This window comes from Melospiza georgiana, chromosome 1, assembly GCF_028018845.1.
Source record: "Melospiza georgiana isolate bMelGeo1 chromosome 1, bMelGeo1.pri, whole genome shotgun sequence".
NCBI lineage: Eukaryota > Metazoa > Chordata > Aves > Passeriformes > Passerellidae > Melospiza > Melospiza georgiana.
Window position 1 is genome coordinate 114,743,733 of NC_080430.1, and position 19,425 is coordinate 114,763,157.

The 19,425-nt window shown below is 36.2% G+C and overlaps 1 protein-coding gene across 1 annotated transcript in view; it reads right to left on the bottom strand.

Annotated features, from left to right (window-relative positions):
• ST18 (ST18 C2H2C-type zinc finger transcription factor) overlaps nucleotides 1-18,017 on the bottom strand; it is a 100,618-nt gene extending 82,601 nt beyond the window's left edge. Inside the window, exon 1 of the mRNA XM_058023327.1 lies at nucleotides 17,941-18,017. The gene's annotated coding sequence lies outside the window, so the exon portion shown is untranslated. The remainder of the gene's footprint in view (nucleotides 1-17,940) is intronic.
• Nucleotides 18,018-19,425: the final 1,408 nt, after the last annotated feature.

The window sequence follows — 19,425 nt, forward strand, 5'->3', positions numbered from 1 at the left end:
ACAAAAAAACAAACAAACAAAAAACCGAACCGAACCAAACCAAAAAAAAACAAAACCAAAAAAACCCCCCCAAAAAACCCCAAAAAAACCAAAAACCCTCCAATAAAACAAAAATACCAAAAAACCCCAAAACAAACAAACAAGCAAAAAGAAATATAAAAGGACAACAGTGAGAAGGATGGCTACTAAAAAAACATATGGTGAACAGCAAAATAATTTAAAACACATTTCCTTTCTCTTCTCTCCAAATATCTTAGGCAATCTGGCTATAACTGTAATCTTTACACATCAGACCCTTATCATAAAAATCTGTTTGTTTTCCTATATAGAGAAACATTCTCAGAGAAAATATCTTTAATATTTTCCTTTGAATATTTTTGCTGTCATTGCTGAAAATGTCAATAAGGTGTGTGTGTATATGCATATTTATTTATGAGTGAAAATGAATATATATGTGTGTGTGAGTATAAATATATATATTTCTGGGTATTTAAATTTATTTACATGTTTTTGGCAACATTAAATTCAAATATTGCACACAACAAGAGCTGTGTTTAATTTAAAAGAATTTGAAAGAGGAAAGTTTGTTTCAATGTGAACCTCAGATGTGTGGTAAAAAAGTTACTTGTGGTACCACTAAACAGTATTAATGACTCTAGAAGAATATATCAGTACTATTTGTAGTACCAATATGTATCAGTACTAATTGTAGTACTATTTTATATTGGAAAAATAATAGTAATAATTCTATTGTAACAAACTGGACTACGGCAAGATGAAAAAATCATCCTGTGGAGAGATGTCTTACAAACTTTGTCACTTAAAGCTCAGATTCCCTAGTGTAAGCCTGGCTGCACTGAAAAGAACCAGGACACTCTGGTGGACCTCAATAGTAGAAGCTGCCTGCATGTGAAAGCACTCACACACACTCAGTGTTAATCACACAGGTTTGCAAACACACTCCTGGTCAGGTCTGACAAAGTGAGGTGATCAAAACTATTTTGCATGTGACAGCTGTAAATAATAAACAGCAGTTTGGAAATTACAAGAGCACACTAAATGAAATTTTGTTATTTTAGGTGATAATTATTTCATTCTTGATAAGTAGGCCTTAATCAGGTGTCTGTGCGTAATAGTCTGGTTTGTCGTTTTGGGTCTGGTTAAATCATGGGCTCTGTGTCTTGAGTTGGTACCTCAAACAGCAAATTATGTGCAGGAGAAGGGATGGGCTGAGGAGTGTTTTTTGTGCTCAGGGCATAATCCTTTTCTTCTCTTTTTATTTTCATATACTGTGCTTACCTATTCAGGAGACAGATTTTTGCTTTCTTTTGAAGCGGTCTGATCATTTTGCATCAGAACTGTGTCCTGACACAAGAAGTTGTATCTGTGACTTTTAAATAACTAGCCTCACTAAAGACTCCATTATGGCAACCAACAGCCTTAAATCATTTTGACAGTGCATTCTCTGCACTGCCCATGTACTTGGAGGCTGTCCTCAAAACATTGAAAACTGGGACAGTATTCATGGTTAAGAAAAGTCCAGAGGCAGCCAAACAGGTGGGCACTTCTTTCAGAAAAGGCCTTTTTAGATAGAAGACCTTTTGTACGCTGGTTCTATCCTAGGCCCCTTTCAGGGGCTACACCTGAGAGAGAAAGTGAATTATCAATGACATTTTTTTAAAGAATCAGTGGTTTAACACTAATTTCTAATCAGATCCTACAGAAAGGAACAGCTCGCATGGCAGCTGTACTTTTCCCAGGGTTAATTACCTTTCACTGCTCTCTACTAATGAGTCAGCTGTTCCTGTCATCACACAACTACACTGTGTTCATCTGTAGCTCTAGCTGTGGACAAACACAGTAGCTAGAGCCCTGTTTACATATTGGCGAGGTTTGTTGTGCAAAGAATTTGCAAAGCAATTTAAAAAAAAGAAATACTTAAAACTCCTTCCAATCCCATTTTTTTTTCATGGAAACAACATTGCTTTTTGGGCAAACACCACGTTCTCCACATTACTAAATGCATCAGCAGGAGTAGGAATCAAAGGATATAAAAGCTAATGAAAGGGGGGTTTTTTGCAATATTGCATAACAGTTTGTATCAGGAAGATTAGATCCTTGTAGCCATCTAGCTTATCTTACCTGATTGTTGAGTGAGGAAGTTTATTTATAGCTTGCTGATCTAGGAACTAGAAAACTTCTTTGTAAAATATTGGTTTGAGTAGCATAACTGATAATAGCACAAGAATTAATGCAGTTAGAGAAAGAGTTTGTATTATTTTATGTGGCAAATTTAAATGAGACAATGATTTAAGACTTTCAGTAAATTGTTCATGTTTTGTATGTAATTCCAACAGGTAATTCAGTGGCAAGTAAATAGAACACATAATTTCCAGCTAAGTTGAAGAGGATGTATTTTTTATCATCGTATAAGATCAAGAGTAGATCTCACTGCTGGTTATTTCAGCTTTCTTGTGGGAGGCTACAAAGACTATGGCCAAAGACAGGCATAGTGACAGCTCTTCCAAAATTCACGTCCTGTTTGTGTCAACCTTCAGAAAATGTTTTTCGTATAACTGAGGGCAGGACTCTAAACTGGTGCTGTCTTTATAAAATGACTTTATGCTGAAAATATCTGTGTGGAGGTTACCCTGATCTGGGGAGATTTCCTCAGTGTAAGATCAGCAGATGTGAGCAGAGAAAGCAAATTTTCACCAGACACCAAAGGGACAACATACACACACATGTCATGTGAGTACATGCCATGTGAGAGTGAGCTCAGCTACCTGCAGTTTCATCTGCAACAGGCCTGTTCATGAAGTTATTATTTGAGGCTGACTTCCTTGCTAGCTGTCACATGAGATAATGGAAATCAACAAATTTGTGGCAGGAACATAGAAATCTTAATATGAAGATGGAAGAAGAAATTTATGCTTACAGCTCCAGATAAACCTTGCAGGACTGACAGCTCAAAATATGATAAATTTCCTTTTGAGAACACAAAAGCAAAGCACCATGGCATTCCAAGGGATCACTTCAGTGGTCATCTAGGAAATGGGTAGTGCACTTAGAGCATTATTGTAGGAAACCACTTCTTTCTGTCAGGCATCCTAGGTTGTGCAAGTTGTATTGACAGCTCAAACAACTCTGAGCAGGGAGAAAATGTGAGCTGTGTGGTTATGCTTTTTTAAAAGGCAGATATTTATTTATTGCACCATTAGAAGCAATTCTCCTGCTTGATTTTGGATTAAGTGAAAGTGAATTTCCTGAAGGTACATTAATTGGGTTTAATGATTCACAGAAACCCCTGATCACTCAGGTCAGACCAGGGAAAACTGTTATGTAATGCTTTTTTTTGTCTCAGATTCTTCCTCTGACCATATTCTTTGTTCCACCGTATCTCACTCACTGTTCATGAAACAAAAAAATAAATTCCTAGGGATAGCATGACTATTCTCCATACTATTGTCCATACAGTCAAAGTCTTCTCATGTTACTGGCTTTTCTTAAGTTTCCTGAGTTCTCAAGAACTTTATATCTCCTTCATCCATGGGCAGGAGATAGGGAAAAAAATCCTTTCCACTTGGTGAATAAAAAAGCTTCACCTTTGGAATGAGTTTCACCTTTCCTGAGATCTGGTCTGCTTAGCTTGGATTCTGTCAGTACCCAGGCTCAATATCTTCCTGCTAGAAGCTGGCTTGATGCTGTACACTGAAGGAACTGGGATGCTAGAAGGCAGCTTCCCTAAAGAGTCTGTTGAGCTGATGATATTCCTATTGTGGGGATCTCTGCAGGAAATTCAGGAAGAAGGGAAAAAAATTATACCAAAAGCCATGGTATCTTCCCTACAGTTTCTTCTCACAAACTTTACTTTTTTACTCCTAAAGTATCATGTAAATGTAAAAGACAGGGATCATCATGCACCTAACAAATGGACACCAAGCCCCAAATAAACAGGGAAGTAAGCCTTGTGACCTGGAGGGTGTCTGCAATGCTGACCTTGCTGTTTGTAGGCTGGCAATCATTGATTGAAAGCAGCTTGCACTTCCTCAATATCCCAGTACTATTTCCCATGATCACAATAGAGTAGCATGTAAGTCACATTAATAACAATAAAAATAACTGGTCTTGCTAATGTTGTTGCTATAAATAACCCTGGGCCCAAAGCATTCAGGGCTAAAGCTGTTTATTCTCTCATGCTCTTCAGAATGACTTAGGGATATGTAAGAAGACAATTTCTGATGATAGACACTAAATTTTTGATTTTTGGGAAGAAAAGTCTGAGAATGTTATGTTTAAGTTTTCAGAAGAAATGTTATAACATAAAGGTTTATGTTTATTGAACTGTTTATACCACCATAAATGCCAAAAATCTTGTGCATGATTTTCATTGACTTTGAGTCTGAAGACGTGCTACTGGAGGTGCAGAGTCACTCACCCTTTGTAAAATTCATCATTTCAAAATATGATCAAGCTGAGCATTATCTTCCAGCAGAATTTACTCCTGTGCCTATCCTACCCTTGGGGAAAGAGTCTGAAAAGTCAAAACAGCATCAGAGATTTAGATACTGCTCCCTGCTTCCAAGACCCATCTGTCCCTTGTGGGGCATGGATTAGGGAAGTGCATGGCCAAATACATGCACTTCCCATAGGGACCATCCACTACATAAAGGTTAGCACTGATCTGGGGAGTTGCATGTGACTTTGAAGCCTGAAGGAATCTTGAACTGCTCACTTGGAGAATTTTAAAACTTTGCCTTGATCTGAAGGAACTTTGAGAAGCTGTCCTTCAGAATTTAAAAGATGATTTTTTTAAAAATCACACGCCTACGTGTTAAAATCATGGGATGATAAATAATTCTGTAAAAATTCTAAACTTGTGTCATCAAATCTCTTGAAAAATGAGAGAAAATAGTTGAAATCTATGCAAAGTATGCACAGCATCTGAAATTTTAATCTGAAGGCTTGTTTATAGTTTTTATGAAAGCATGGGGAATACTGAATCCTTATAATCACCCACTGAAACAGTGCAAAACCATAATCAAATCAATCTTTCTATTACTTTGAAGCTCGGGAAATAGAGTCTTGAAAGCCTGAGGAGACAGAGAAACCACCCCTAAAAGTATCTCTGGATGCTAAGTGGTGACTAACAGGAAAAAGAAAATGTCTGAAAATGCTCCTATCAGCAGTGTTTTAAAAATACAACAGATTCAAAGTATTTTTGAATTAATGGATATTGATAAATCTTCACAGTTTGATTCTCTTTATTTTTTAAGTAGTTTTGAGAAAATAAACTTTTTTAAAAAGGAACTATAATGGCTTCATAGAAGAAAACAAGGAACTGAAACCTTCCCTTTTGTAAAAATTACATTTCAGAAGCAAAATTTAGTCCTCTGAGCTGCACAGCAGTACTCACTTCTGTAATTCTGCTCTCCTGCAATAGCTAAGTAGACAAAGATTTTCATCAATGTCATGTGAGGAGAGGAGCAAGAGGAGACTTTTGATCTACCGTGTATCATATTATCCATATCACTGTCTTGTATGAATATTTGAGAAATATTTCTGTGTAGAGACAATTCAAGAAGAAATCCAGTCCAATTTGTAGGCTGGACGGGAAAGACAGGATTCATCTTCATAACTTTACGTGCCTGAAAGGCAAACGTATTTCTGAGGCAGTAACTGCTGGATGCCCATGGTCTCTGGGTAGCCTGTAGGCAACCTGCAGGCATCTCTGAGCCTGTGTAGACGTGTGATGCATCTTACTCATTTCATACCCTTCAGGGTGAGATGAATTGCACACAAGAAATGTCTCTTTCCTCTGACTCTAAAGGGAATCTGGATGACTGGCTCAGGTCTAGCCACTTCCACTGTGCACGCTGACATTTCACCAAATGGTGATTCCTAACCAAGGAACCTATGGCCATCACTGAACAGCATCTTAAAGCTGAAATAGCACGTATGCCATGTGAGCTGTTCTGTGAAGTAGGGCTGGGAAGGCAAGAGAAATAGATGGGAAAGCATCCTCCAGGAAGGAAGGCATTGCCAGTCCTTGTAGGAAAGAACTGGCAAACAGCATGAAGCTGATGAGCAGATAAAAGGGAGCACTGGTAGATGGTGAAACTTAGGGAAAAGGAGAGTTAGCCATAGCTTTGGTGTGAGCAGTGTGGTGTCAGAGACACAGGAGAACCCAGTGCCAAGAGGCAAAGAAGAAGGTCAGCATGATATGGTAAATATTTCTTACGTAGATATAGCAGAAAGAAGACAATCAAGCTCTAAGCAGAACAGAGAGAAACAGAACTAAGAGTTTGTATGGACTGAAACACCATCCTTTTAGTGTTTGCATTGGACAATATTTTAGGAAGGAATTAAAGTAAATTCATCACATGAAATAATGTTTGATAAATGGAAAGGGTCTCATATGAATGAAAGTTGCTAAGAGAACTTATCTATGTTTCTTTTACTATGAACTGCTGTACACCAGAGAAACCTGATCTTACCAGTGACAGTGGATTTGCATTTAATTCTTTTGTATTTCTTTGTTTTAGCCATACATGATTCCACCTGCCCTGGTTTATTTGGTGTCTTCACTTCTGAGTCAAATTTTCAACCATGTAAGCAAATAAATTGAAACCCAAATTCTTTCTCATGATTTTTGCTGGCCTTTGGGAGTTAATAAGAACCTAAGAACCAGATTCTCAAAAATTAAAATGTCATTATCATTGCTTACCACAAACATGCCCTTTTTTTTAGCATGTAAGGTGAGTGTTTAGGTAAAGAATTATTAACACAATTCTTTGCTTAATTTGTGAGCGTCAAACAGATCTAAGTCATATGCACTCAGTGAAATGCAGTGTAAAAAACAAAATTAAGAAAAATTTTACATTATTATTATTATTATTATTATTATTATTATTATTATTATTATTATTATTATTATTATTATTATTATTATTTCATGTATTTACACCAAAGGAAAAACCCTTATTGGTGAAATTCATCATATCTAAACAAAAGTCTGGCAGCTTAAGTATATGAACGGGGGAAGGGAGACTTATTTCCTGAGTTTCAACAGATGTCATACTTAATTGGTTGTGAAATAAACCAGAGCTACTCTCGGCCTGTTTCCCTAGTTTCAGCTGTGAAGACACTTTTAAACATGTGCATTTCCCTCCTGCTTCTCATAATGAGGGTGTGGGGTGAGAATCAAACCTCCAAAAGGAGTAAAGCAGCGTGCATGTTGCATACAGGCCTTCAGATACACTAATTAAACAGAAGTGAGAGTTGCATCTTTTGTCCCTGCAAGATACACATCAATACAGAATGAGCCAAGAGAACTCTGTGAAGGGTTACTGCCTTTGCCTTCTGCTAATATCAGGAAGTCACTGGACTATCCCATTCTGCAGATAGCTTTTCCATCTTCCTGTATTTTCCCTCAAAAACACTCTCCTAAATCACAGCATCGTCAATATACTGCAGCTAGTTTAAATGGGATATTTTTTTTTTATTTTTGACAGAGAGAGCACCTTAGAGGTTGGGGTTTTTTTCCCCTTGTGGTTGTTTTCTGCTAGAAGCAGCAGAGTAACACCACATTTACCACAATGGCATCTATAAAGATTTTTTTAAAAAGAAAGAACAGTCAAGCACAAAATAGTTTGGCTACTCATGGTGGTGGACCCAAAAAAAACTTCTCACAGACCAAAAGCCCAACCATTTGGAACTGAGGCTAACCACCAGTCAGTGGCATGCTAATATAAATAAAGTCATTTGTTTCTAAAGGGCTATAGCAAAGAATGTTAGCCATTCATGTTATGCCTTATTGGATGTAGCCCTCTAAATCAAAATGCTCTTTTGAGCTTCACAGGAAAAAGCTAAATACATGATAGGTGCCTCTCTGTGAAACTCAGTAAACAAATTTAAAAAAAAAATAATTGGAATAATGTTTGTTAAAACATTTCAAATGGAAATGCAATGAGAATTGTATAAAAAAGAAAAATTAAGGCCAAGGTTAAATACATTTAATTCACCTGTGGCAACCAAACTGAACAATATTTGTTCTTTTAGTTTAAACTTGGAACCCAGATCCCAGAGGTGCTAGGAGAGAGCTTTAATCCCTAGAAAAAAATTCAAATTCCCAAAGTGTGTGATGAAAACCAGTATAATCCTTCCTGAAGTGAGAAGCAAAATAGAAAATACTTTTTTTTTCCCCTATTAAAACAAGAGCAGTCAACATGATCTTTATTCTTTTAATGTTTTACAGGTCTGACTTTCGGCAGATGACCTCTCTTGTTTGTCCCTACATGTTTTCCAAAATATAAAAGTGAAATAGAGTCCCAAGGGCACTGTACTTGAAAGGTTATGAGAGTTAGAGAATTTTAACCATGCCTGCCAAATCAGCAGATGGCTTGTGATTATAATTATATGCATCAATAAAACGAATAATCTTTACAAAATTTGAATTTCTACTAAAGTAAGGGATTTAGTAAGCAGATGCAACAGAATGCATTTTCTTTAACCCTTTTTGTAGACAGCACTGTTTATCACAAAAATAATGGCAAAGTTCTCCATAGATTAGCTTGGACATACACTTGAGCAATAAATATATGTTTCTTTTGACCAAGTGTCAATGCTATTTAGTGTGATTTATGTGCTCAGTTGCACTCTGTTCACTAAATGTTGAATGCTTATATATAGGATGATTCCCATCAGACACATACTTCAAAATGGTCTTTAATTTTATAAAATGTTAGAGATGCAATGAAAATGTCATATGCACTCATTCTCTCCATTTTTGTTGCAGTGCTCGTTCTTTCTGTTTAGGATTTGGTGACTTTCCATGCCTCTTACGGAATCTGAGTTAACCACATTATCAGTAAGGAAAATACTTTTTCCCTAAATGTGGGATATTTAAGAAAGATGTTTTGTGTGTGTGTGTGGTTTGGTTGGGTTTTCTTTTTCAATTAAATATTTTTTTCAATCAGAGAGAAGAAAACATTTTAATAATTAAAAAAATCACTACTGTGGTTTTCTATGGCCGCCAACTTTACTTTCAAACTTAATTTTGTAACAAGATCATGTATGCTAGACTGTGTCAAACCTCTGCCTTAAGGAGGAGAAAATCACACAGTAGAAAAATTTAAACAAAACCCTCAGCCAAATTTATTTCTGGACTGCCCCATAAAAATTCTATTTGAAGACATGATATGCACATCCTTTAATTCTTCTAATATAGTAAGGAAGAAAAAATTTGAGAGCAATAAATACATTTTCAAAAAAGTCCCTAGTCCCTATTTGGCACACTGTAGCTGTCTACCTACAGTATTTTAACATTTATTTGATTAAAATATTAAAATGAGAGCTTTAATTTCAGGACGTTATATATGTTTGTCTTTTTAACTCCTGATGTATCTCTGATGCGAAGAGCGCTAAACAATATTTTCACGCTCATTAAAAAGTGGTTTTTACTTCAGAAATGACAGTGCCATTACTCTGTACCATGTAAATCCTTCTTAACATAAGGATTATTGACCTGATAGTCCATAACAGTGCCTTTGGAGCCATTACTACTTTTCTGTGCCAATCCAGATGCTGTACATGTGCTTCAACTTGGGGGCAGGAGGGGCAGCGAAAGTGCCAAAATTTCTCTTGAGATTTAGGGAACTGACCTAGTGACTCTACTGCTGGAAAAAGAAGACCACTATTTAGAAGAAATTGGGAACTCTGGTCCTCATTTGAACCAATGTTTTGGAAGAGTTCTAATGCATATTTTTAAATTTAAAACCCTACCGAGCAGAGTTCAGATACATGCCTTTAAATAAAAATCTAGCTCTTTATCACCAATGTTCCTTAGTGAAGGGAAAAGCTCAAGTATGAAACCAAACCTGAAATATGTGGTAGCAAAAGTTATTTGAATCTCTTAAGCAAATCAATAAAACCCTCATCTTCAAAATGCAGCTTTCACACCTGCTTTACTGTATTAAAGTGAGCCATGGACCTCACCTCAGTGGAATCATTCACGTGTATGAATGTTTTTGTCAGTGTTCACCTACCCAAGAAGGCAAATCCTTTTCATTCAAAAGTAACTTTTGCTGTTGGGTTATCACCTTTTCTTGAATCGAAAATCTGTTCTTTAGAAAGGCAAGAGTGGCTAGTATCATCAAAAGTCTTCCATAAACATAAAAGAGAACAGCTCTCCTCTACTCCAAAGAAATTTGATGTAAGTACTAAAAAAATTTAAGAGGAAAATTTTTTTTATTATTAATTAAACAGCATCTGTAATCTTAAGTACTTCAAGATAAGTAAAATCCAGAAACACTGACTTTGCTTATGTAGTTTTTAATAATCCACAACTATGCGCATAATAATAACAATAAAGTGACCCGAACCCAGGTATTTATGTACGCTTCCAAAATCAATCCGTTCAGAAAAAGACTTTGGTCTAGATTCTCTCTATATATTTGTGGATACAGTAGAATATAAAGTTTATTCTGCATGTTATCTTCTGTATTTTATTTTGGAGCGACAGCATCAGGCCTTTATGAGGATTGTCATTGTGAGTGACTTTGGAGATGCTTGTCAGTAATATCAGATATTTTGAGATTACTGTCTTGAAAAACTATAAACATGCAAAAAAACTGAATTAGAATTGTTCAAATCAACTGCATAGTACCATAAAGTTTTTCAGATCCACATGCACAGCTCACACTCTGGAACTGCATGCTAAGATAAAGGTAGAGGCCTTTGTAATGTCCAAAAAGTCGAGTGAAAAGTGGTTTCTAAAAATCTGGAGTGTTTTATAGTTTTATCAGGCAGATCAGATGAATGACATTAATAATCACAAATCAAGTTTTCTTTGTCTTTTTTCTTAGGTGTAGTTAAGAAATGACAAAGATGAGGGAAAAAAATGAAGCTGTGAAAAACTACTGAAACTTACTGAGGCTCAACCTGTCGGATTACAGAGTGCAACTGTCTGATTACAGCAGTATGATTTCTGTAACGCTGCTGCAAGTGCATTACCCCTATGAAGCCATTCTTTACTTTTAACAGTATAAATACCTGAACTTATTAATAAGGTGAATGCTGAAATATGAAATACTCTTTACTCTTGTTGGTGTAGATATGTAAAAAGGATACATGACTGTGTCACAGGGATATGCTAATTTTTAAAAACTGTGGGGATGCACTTGAACATCAAATATCTTGGAATATTTTCTGTTAAACTGAAACAATATCAGTTAGCATATTTTAAAGCAAAACTGTTGCAAGACTGAAGCTTGCTAAATCTCTGTTGATCTAGGTTTGAATTATAGGACTTAGAAAGCTTGCTTTCTGATACCTGAATTCTCATATTTGCTAAGGTAACACAGGGAAAGCATTGCTGAGATGTACACAACTTTTAAAAATATGGAAAGTAAAATGGGATACACAAATTTACTTCAGTTTGGTTACTTTCTCATTATATTTTCTAAGCTGGAATTACTGGGAAACACAAAAGCAGATATAACTGCAGATATACCTAATATATAGGTGAATATAATTTTTTGCATATGTGAACTTTTTTAATAAGTATGCACGCATGTAATTGTATATATTCATATGCTCATTCCCCTTTACAAGGTATCATCAAATGTTTCTGTTATAATCTCACACCTTATCTTAGTGTCTGTAAGCTATGGTGATAATTCTATTGCCCATGCAGTAAAAAGGATGTTCCTGGGTAAGCGACATATCATAACGAACTGACTTCTGTGACCTGTGAAGAGTTTTAATTAAGTGAGCAGGTTATCCTGATATGTCTAAATACACGTATATTGACAAGCTTTTTTCCTAAATTATATAAGTCCCCCAAAGCAAAGCAAAGAAAAGCAAAACAATTAAAAAAAAAACCAAAAACAATAAAACCAAAACAAGCAAAACAAAGAACTAAACCCCTAAAACCCAACAAAAGATCAATTGTAATGCAGACTGGTATCTAAACGCCACTTCTTTAACTGTCTGTATTTGATAAATACTTCTTAAAACACATGGTTTGCAGTGGTTTTGTAGGGAAGAGAGAAGAAGCATTACTTAATACACACAGGCATCTTGCAATAAGATCATGTTGTTTTGAAGCTAACATCCCCTGAGCCTCCAAAGTGCAAAGCAGACAGAAACATTTTAGTAATGCAAACAAGACTTTCCGGCAACTTCCTGTTGCCATTTTTCAGCAAAATAAAGGGTCCTGAGGTACTACACTGAAACACTACCAGAAAAGATTTTATCATTGGTTACACAGGCAGGCACCTGCTATTATAAGATATCAGCTGAATATTTTGCTGTTGTGCAAGGAAAATAAGTAATGACTGTGCAACTGTTAAACAGGAATCTTCAGCTCTAATTTCAGCTCATGTAAAAAACAACATAGAGAAAGACATCATGTAAAAATCTTTTCTAAAATTCCAAAATTATAGTAGCAACTTCATTTACATCTGCATACTTGTAAAAACTGTACCAGGGATTTAGGAGTGTAAGTAGCTGTCTAGTGGATTGAAATTTGCATTCATATATATATATATGTAACACATCTTCAGCAGATTTTTACAGAGAAGTAAAAAGAAACTTTCTATCTGTAAAGTTCATCAGATGCAATGTACATCCCAGGCAATGATTACTGTGTGGCAGTTCCTCCAAGTAATATTTAATTCATTAGATTATAATTGAAATATCCAGTTCACAAAACATACTATTTCACATTACTTTCGGAATCCCAGAAACTTTTGTAAACTGACAAATCAGACAGAAAGAAAAGGAAACAAACAAACAAGAAACAAACCCAACCATGATTCCAGAGACATTTTTTCTCCCCTTCATGAAGTGACAGGGGGGGAAAAAAAATCCCTTCATTATGACCTACTTGTCTAGAAACGGACTTTCAACCCCATGGTTAGGCTAAGATTTGCTCTACTTTCTCCCTAGGGCATAATTGTCAGACTGACTTACCGTGTGCCTTTTAGCCTTTGTTCTGCCTCTCACGCTGACATCAGGGAAGCAGTGATGTAGAATAAAGCAGGGGTGGGCTAGGTTAGTCCACTGTTTGTGTCGTTGTGTGGTGTGCAGGGACACTCTGTGATACTCTAGTGAGCTGCTAAGCTTTTTTTGTAGGCTTTGTGTCATTTACTTAACGACCAATCTCATTAGCTGCCAGGGTACAATGGGCTGATGCATTTTCTATGTACATACTCTACACAGTGACCCTCAAGGTTGCCGAAGGTCTATTTAATCAGTCAAAATGCTGAATATATTTGCAGTAAATCACAAAAAAAAAAAAAAAAAAATACGGGACCACAGAGGTATCTCATGAGTGTTTACTCTTTCCTGGGAGTTATTTGCAGGTAATAAACTGATAGGAGTTGTAGGCAAAAGCAAGGGCAAAGAAGGGAAAAGGGCACTCACTAGGTTTGCATTGGTCACCTTTAATTTAGGGAACCTTGGGGGCCCTCCATATCGCTGTGTCTCTGCTTGTTAATTTCTCCATGCAGTTCATGCTTCAGTGTAATCATGTTATCACAATTAAACCCCTTTAAATAAGAAGAGCAGCACTAACAAAAACCCACAGCCTTTCGCACATTGGGGAGGGGATGTGTTTGTGTGTGTGTGTGATATTTATTTATTAACTTCCTTACTACAGGCAACCTCAGGGCTGGCATCTTTGCATTTCTAACCTCTCTTCAGTTACAAGGTAAAACCCTTTTAACTCTTATGAAAAATGAAATGCTGAAAAGCCCCATGAATCACGACAGCTGTCCATAAGTAACAGGGAGAGTTCTATTGTCCAACTTGTCCCTGGATAAAATGAATACTTTACAGCAGAGGCTGTTCAGCTTGGCTAAAGAGTATGGGGAGAAGGGGAGGAGGTCACTGGAGATTTCGCACACTAATTTAATCTGGGAAAAGGACAGGCACTGCATCTCACTTGAACAGACTGGCGGCAATCTGGGCTCCCACAGAACTATCTCCTTTTGCCTGTGCTCTATTTATTCCTTATCTCTGTTTACCAACCGCTAGGTCCCTTTCATTCACACCACGAGGCCGTTCTCCTACTATCAGTCAGCAGCTGACACTGTGGAAGAGCCTCAAAGGCAAAAAAAAAGGGATCAAAACTAAACCAAAGCTGTATAAACAAAGCAACAGTAGAAGTAAATGCATAAATCCTAATTCTTAACCCAACCCACAGGGTGCGAACAGAACCTTTATAGTAAATCCAACAAACCCACCACAGTGAGCTATGGGCTACAGAGGAAATGGGAAAAGCCAAATATCATTCATGAAATCACCATCTCAAGCCGAAACATTGAAAATAGGCATTGGAAGATATTTAGCTGGTTTCAGGATAACAGGTTCATCAGTTCTCTGTATTCCTCAGCATGTAATGAGGCACAGGTTCACCTGTGTGCCTGGTATAAGAGATTTTTCCACTTGACCATCTTACTGTTTGAAAGCCTTAGCTAACTTGGCACTCATTGCTTGAGATTTAGATTAAATTAGAGGCAACCACTTTAAAAAATCTTTATCTGGAGATTGTGGTAATTTGGAAAACTTTATAACAAGAACTTGAATGTCAATTTATTATTTAAACATTTGTCCAATTAATTTTACCTTTAAAATGCTGAATTTTTAAACATCACCCTTTCTCAGTTGTTAACTTAAATTTTTCACTCATACTCTATGTTTGTAGCACTTAATATGAAACTCAGATGGGTGAAGACAAGAAAAAAAAGATTAGGCTTGTGACTTTAATAGAAAACTTGTGACTCTAATAAAAAAGTAAAGTAATAAACTCTGCATTTGATGTTCTGGGTTTGGACTATTACAGTGATTTAACTACGTATAAGTCTATTTTCCAATTTCAGTGGTACCTTATTTTGGATTCTTAAATTGACTTAATAAGAGACAATCTGCAAATATTCATAGAAAGACACCAATATTATTTCACTGAAACAACCTAACTTTTAAAACATACAAAATCTGTAACTGTCCAAGTAGGGATATTCCTTCTGGAAGATGAGAGAGTTGAGAACTATTCTCAACATTTTAAGACATAAAAATACCCATTAACTGTTAACAGTCAATATACTGTCAACTGACTGATCAAGATAATTATAACAATTACAAAGAAAATCTTTCTCACTATCAAAGATGATCAACTGGACCTAATTTCAGTTTTGATTTTCACCTACGTGCATTATGAGCAATGAACTCTTTACTATTTGGATCCTTTTTTCCAAATGAATTAATGAATTAAATTTATCCTTTCACCAGCTGCTAGGCAGCAGATGGAACCATTTCTGAAGCCTTGTTGAATTCAATCCATAAAACTCATTTCCTAGGATTAGCAGTCCAAAGTTTCTTTTAATGTTTATATACCGCTTGGGATTTTGAATTTCATGATGTTAAACTTTCAATTTAACTATTTTTTTTCATTTCATATCAAACAAATATGATCGTTTGGATTTCTATAGCTTTATAACCACACATTTCAGGTCACATAAGGACAAGAATTCATTTCAAAAGCAATCAAGTAATGCAAGATTGGGATCTGCATTTTTTTTTTCCTTTGTTTTGTTTACATTACAGCACTACCATAGAAACCATTTGTGTTGTACTCATAGATTAATTTAGACTGGTAAAGTTTATTGTCTGTAACTTTGACAAAAAACTTTGCATAAAAATTTAATCTTACTAAGCAATTTTCGAAAGTTACTGTGATGTGAGGGTGTATTTGCTATTCACAGAAAGATGACGTGCTCCTGAGTTAAGTTTTTCATGTGCATCATTTTTATAGTTGACTTCACTGTAAGGTGGGTGTTTTTTTTCTATTTCTGAGTGGGAAAATAAAAAGTAACAAATGGTGGCAATTTTGTAAACACTTCAGTAAAGATGTTTTTCGATGCAGTAGCAGGAAATACTAGTCAGCTGCAGTACCCTGGACAGCTCCTCTTCTTTCGTTTTCAGTTTTCTCACTTCTGCTAAACGCCTCTGTCACGAGAATCAGAGATCAGGGGGCTTGAACTGCAATTTCGTTCACAAAGATCCCTATTCATAGATCTCTGAAAAAATTTAAGTTATAATTTAGCCAAAATTTCTATTAGAAACCTACAAGAGAAAAAGCAAAACAAAAAGGCACCCTCTCCCGCTCAGCTTTCAAAGATATATTATACTAAAAGTCTTAAGAATGAAACATCATGATATCAAAGTCTTCCTGTTATTCAACAAAGTAAATAAAACTTAAAAAAAAAGTGATCCGTTGTTGTATATAACAGTGATTTCCGCTAATTTGGCACAAGAAATCTATATTAATCTAATAATGCAGTAAGCCAAGAAGGCCACATAATAATAATTACCATTGAGTAATTGAATATTTAGAATGAGGAGGGAAAAAAGGAAGACTGGTAATCTCAGCCTGCAGGCATGAAAGTACTATAACACAAAGATGATATTTACAAGTAACAATAAAATTTTCCAAACTGGGAAGTTAAGAGGCAAAGCCTATTTTTAGAAATTCCTGATTCCAAAACTGTATTATTAGTTAGTCACCTTAGAGCAGAAATATATTATTGTCTCAGAAAAACTTTCATCACAAATGCTGTAATTTTCTTTAAAAATTACAAAACCACTGCGCAGCCAAACCAAAGAGGACACATCTACGCAATTAACTTAACTAATTTAATTGACAAAAGAGGTAGTAAATGGTCGTTTTGAATCCCACAAAGATCCTTAACTAACAAAGTTCACCCCATACAGTTTTACAGTTTAGGGATAAAATCTGGGATTTGTGCTTTTATAATCTCTTAAATGAAAAATTCACAGCACCTTGCACAAAATTGCCTTGCTATTTACATATGAAGGAAGACAAACATCTGAACTAAGTGCTTTGTTAAAGACAAAAGAAAGTCAGAGAGAGAGAGAGCTATTGCTGATCAGAGTATTAAACAGACTTTCTCTAGCATCAAATGCTATTTCATAAAAATTATCCTCCTGCAAAACGTTGTCCCAGAAGGTCTATTTCATTCTTCAACCTTACATGATATTACTGTCATTTAACTTTCTAAAGATTTTCCTGACACATACATTCATTCTGAAGTACAGTATTCGCTTTTTTAATCAGAAGCTCTCAATTCACTCTCTGAATCCCAAATAATTTAAAGGAGAGAAGTGCCATGCTTTGAAAGATTCTTTTCCCCTTTGAGTAAAGTTAATAAGCATATTGATCAACAATTTTCATTTCAAAAGCATTACACATGATTTTAAAGGGCTCTAAAACATCCTGAGAAAGCTTTCTGGTCTGTAATACAGAACTACAAATGAACCTGCATCTATCGAACAGTTCCTACAAACACACTGGTCCCACTCTCCCTCTCCCACCTCATTTTTTATCTCTCTTTTTTAAAAAGCCAGTATTTAAGTTCAGTAACTTTTCAAAATGAGAGAAAAAGAGTCCTTGTGATCATTTCCTCAAATCAAATAGCTAGAGCTGCAAATTTGCACAATTGTAAAATGTATATGAACAAAGGCTTTACTGAGGCAGTATAAATGCAATTACACCATGACATTTTATTCAGAAAGCTGTCTCAAAGCAGTTACAAGTAGCTATTTTTTAATTGAGGCCCAAAATAGCATTTAAGATAATGACCAAGCATACATTGTGGAAGAAACAGCATTAGTGTCATTAAAAAAGAAAAAAAAAAGAAAGAAAAGTTTGCAGAAAGCGTTTTAAACATGGATTAAAACCCCTCAAACTTCTTAACACAAATCTCTCAAGATTTTAATATCAATAAATGGACAGGATTTTTTGCTTTTCACAAGCTTAGAGCACAAACAACAAAAAAAAAAAGACAGAAAGTTACTAACAGTACAAGTTGCTTAAACATCAATGGGATCATAGTGTGAAAAAGTTGTTAAACTTACTTTATTTTTGTTTCCAAAACTTATATGTTTCTCCTCCCTTGTGTGCTGAACTGTGCACTAAAGCTGTGTCTTTGAAAGGTAGTTCCCATGATATGACATCCAGCGCCTTTGACTGCCTAGAGATAAGCACCTGCGTTTGTGTCCCCTCTTTACGTCACACCTCCCTATTCAAACCTTCTCAATATGATTCACATTTGCACATCAACAGCCTCATGCGCATACACAGATTTTTTTCGGCTCTGGGCCCAAAACTTTCACTTTAATTTTCATCACATGATTGCTGTGGCATATGTCCTTCCAAACCTCCCATATATCAGTCATCATGCAAATGAGATGGAATATCACTCCTCTGCAGCAGATGGCCAGGGATGATAACAATGGCTCAACAGAGGAGATTCAATGTCCCTGACTTTATCGCCACGGCAACAACAACCTAAAATATATGTAATGGAAGTGGTGCTTATTAATTTTGCAGGCTCGAGTGTTCTGATTTTGTGAGTGAATGGGCTGAGTTAAAAAGGGGGCTGTGTCCTCCTGCCTCTAGAAGACTATCTATAAAAGCCAGGGACCTGGAAATTATTTTCAGTGACTAAGAAGGCAACAGCCTAGCAATTATTTGAGTAATTAGGTGTAATTCCTCCCTGTAGGCCTTGTACCCTCCTGTGCTTGTTTCACAGAAGCTCGTGAATTAGACAGGCACAGATACTGAAAAGAAAAGTGCCTCAAGATATAGCAGGAGAGCTTGCAGGAACTAAGCTTCAGTGATATGACACTTGGCCTCCACCAGGCTTGGTAAACACAAGCCCCAAGCCATAAGTAAATAGAGGCCCCACTCCACAAACACAGACCAATTAAAATTACAAAGGCAGCCACACTTCTGGGTGGGGCTGGGGGAAGCTTTATTCTGCCATGGTCTCACTGTGAGTTGCACACATAATGGTCTCTTAGTTCGGAGCACTGAGTACCGTATTCCATTGCTATCTGTCACTATCAAACCCCAGCACAAGGTTCTCTCCGGGCTGTGAATTTCTCCCTAGGGATTGATCATGCACTTTTAAGAAAATGTTTCAAAGTGAATTTTCTGTGTGTTCTCTTCTGAATGCAGACCAGGAAAGAGAAGTAAATGCAGCAGTTTGCTATTTATCATCAACAGATTAACAGGCAGGAGTACCAAGCTCCATTTTACCCCTAAGAAAGCGAAATCTCCACAGTGTCTCTTCACCCTGTTCATGCCACAACTTTTACATACTTTAATACTTTGGGTGTGGGTGTAACCATTTGATTCCTAAGAAATACAGTTCAGCTATAAACTGTATGTTTAACTAAGAAAATATACTTAAAGAAACTATTTGTCTTTTGTTCTGTTCCCCAGGGAAGACCTTATAAAAATGGAGAATCCTTTGTCTCCCTCTGCAGTAGGGGGCAGGATGTTTAAGTAAAACTGATAAAACATTCTGGGAAAGGAGTAGCTCCATCACCTGTCAG